The 2,770-nt window shown below is 28.3% G+C and overlaps 1 protein-coding gene across 2 annotated transcripts in view; it reads left to right on the forward strand.

Annotated features, from left to right (window-relative positions):
* Nucleotides 1-1,717, forward strand: part of LOC111051005 (pyridoxal-dependent decarboxylase domain-containing protein 1) — a 45,242-nt gene extending 43,525 nt beyond the window's left edge. The window contains exon 18 of one of the 2 annotated variants that reach the window (XM_022337409.2): nt 1-1,717. This exon is cut by the window's left edge and continues 738 nt beyond it. The gene's annotated coding sequence lies outside the window, so the exon portion shown is untranslated. The other variant, XM_022337410.2, reaches the window with a different exon arrangement.
* The last annotated feature ends 1,053 nt before the right edge of the window (nt 1,718-2,770 follow it).

Genomic DNA, 2,770 nt, shown 5'->3' on the forward strand with positions numbered 1-2,770 from the left:
AATTACATTTATTTTAACTTGACCGGCGATAAGCCAGTTCAATATACCAGCAGAAAATAGGTTCTTGATACATCATTTATTCCAATTTAAAATTTGCAGCCTTCTAAATGGAAATACATGAATTTTGGTAATCAATTTGCTTTAAGTAAAATTCTCACATTGCAAAAATTTAGGTTTCACACGCACATTATTCGCACACGGTCACAATTTACACTTCAAATCTTGATAATTACACAAATCATTCAAGACATGTCGATTCCAACAAACTTAACGATTCGCCAATTGTTGATTTGTTGAATTAATTTTTGTTAGCTATCTCATGATTCATAGCTAGAACCCTATCATACCGAAAATTATGACAATAAATTCTCTTCTTATGATCTCGTATTTGAAATTATCTTTGTGATCTTTTTAGTTTTATTATCAACTCTTTCACAGTATTGCAAAATAATTTTCGTTTTGATCATATTTATAACTACAAATTTATCTAGATACTAGAATGCAAAGCAATAAAACAATGTTAGATTTTATTATTATAGGACGTTAAACTTGTTCAAATCTATAAGAGTGTTACAGTATTGTTAACATTTCTTGATAAACAACTTTCTACAAAGTAATCAATTTTTGTAAATTAGGAGTTTGTTCATTCCCCTATTAAATCCTTGCACTCAAACAAACCTCAATCAAATAGAAAAAATATATTGAAATTTATTGCAATAATTACAAAAAATAGAAACTTTTAAATTATTAATGTAAAATTCTCAATTAAACTGTGTCTTTTACAGTTTTTTCATATAGATGCTTTATATAATTATTCTTGAATCCTTTGTTTAAATATTTTCTATCACTTTGTGATTATTATTGAATTTGAATTAAATAAAGCTCTTTAGTAGAGGTAAATAATTTCTACCTACTTTAGTAAACAAGTGAATAATATTTAAATAATTCTATATTTTTAGAATTAGTATTTTCAAAATTAAAGGAAAAAATGGAATCATAAATGTAATATTCTTGATTAACTGTGTATTTCACAGTTTTTATAATAATATGCTTTCTACACATTTGATTCCATCGTTTACTTATTTTCTATCACCTTGTGATTATCATTGAATACAGCTTTAAATGCACTATGCAGAAATAATGGACGTTATTCATTATGAAAACCTCTGATTTTTAAAGATGTAACAGTAATAGTATGAACGTTCAAATTAAAAGCTTCAAATGTTTGTAAGTTAAGTCTACTATTTATAGATAATTGATACACTGTCAACAGAAAGCTATTGCTAATGACAATTTATACTAATGTGCTATTGCAGTATTGGTATTGTATCTCTCCTCTACTATTATACTTTTCTCACCTATTTTAATTACTGTTATTTATTTATGTTCAATTTTTAAAAATAAATTACTATCTACTATATACTTTTCTCACCTTGTTATTAATTTATGTTCAGTTTTAAAAAATAAATTAAATTCTTTATTCCATTTAATCGTATAATAAATTATTGTATTCTAGTTGTTATATTTACATGCATTTTTATTTCACTCAGCTAAACCAAAGATGCCTGTGAAAATGCCTACTTAAGTGCAGTAGACTATTATTAGAGTACAGCATTAATGACGAAGTTGTTTATAAATATTATTTACTAATAAATTATAATAAATGAATCTTCATAAATGAGGAAACTGTAGATATTAAATTAAAATTTGATGCTAAGTTTGTAGTCTAATTTTTTCCATCCCATTACATCCATACATCTATCCAATTTGCATATAGTAAGATTCCCTTCAATCTGTCATTTAAATACAATGCTGACAGTTTCAGTTGGATATCACTATAGTGCTCTTAGATTCCACGTACCGTTATTCCTAATTTCAGAATGGTTCTACAAACTTTAAAAACATAATAAATTGAACTGATTAAAATAATTTAAATAACGAACAAAAATTGAAACCTTCTACTGTAAGGAAGTAGCCTATATTTTCACAACATTCTTCATAAATATGCTACTAGTCTCTCTTATATATTCAAATAAATCCTCACTCAACTATTTCCTACAATTTTTACAAAATAATTTTCCAGTGAACGAAAACTAGGAACTGTAACAACAATATTGTATTAACTGTACTGTTTACAATTGAAATGAATAACTGAAATAGTTGCGTGGAAGATATGATTGGAACCTACCACCTGTGAAGATGTAGACTATATCATTAAACAAGTTTTTTCAGTCAACTATAGCATATAGTTTTAAAATAACTTTTAAAACAGTTGAAGCCAAGGTTAACGTTGTAACGTTAATAGAGCATTCAGGTTAACGAACAAAGTGCTACCGGTTCGGAAATTGATATAACTGCCGCCTTGTATTTATATTTATTTATTTACTGCCGCGTTCATTCGAAACCCATTCGATCATAACCTGAGACCGGATGAAGACAGCAATTGGAATACGCTCCATCAGTCAGACAGTCAACTGAAATTGTAAACTACCAAATGAAGAAATTATAGCAACGAAAAGGAAACAGAAAGTGACAGAAGGTATCTAAGGACGATGCTGACATCCTTAAGGAAGTCAAATGGCGCATGAAGGACTCACCCAGTCATGATCCTTACCACTCCTTCAAAAAAAAAATAAAACCTAATGATGTCCCTTCACTATGGAGGCTGTTCTTGGCCATCTCCTCAATGTACAATCCCCCCTTCCTTGAAACCCCCTCTACAGAGAATCCAATTGAACAGTAAACAAGTTATTCTTGATCTTCTATGGTT

The sequence above is a fragment of the Nilaparvata lugens genome, chromosome 8, assembly GCF_014356525.2.
Source record: "Nilaparvata lugens isolate BPH chromosome 8, ASM1435652v1, whole genome shotgun sequence".
NCBI lineage: Eukaryota > Metazoa > Arthropoda > Insecta > Hemiptera > Delphacidae > Nilaparvata > Nilaparvata lugens.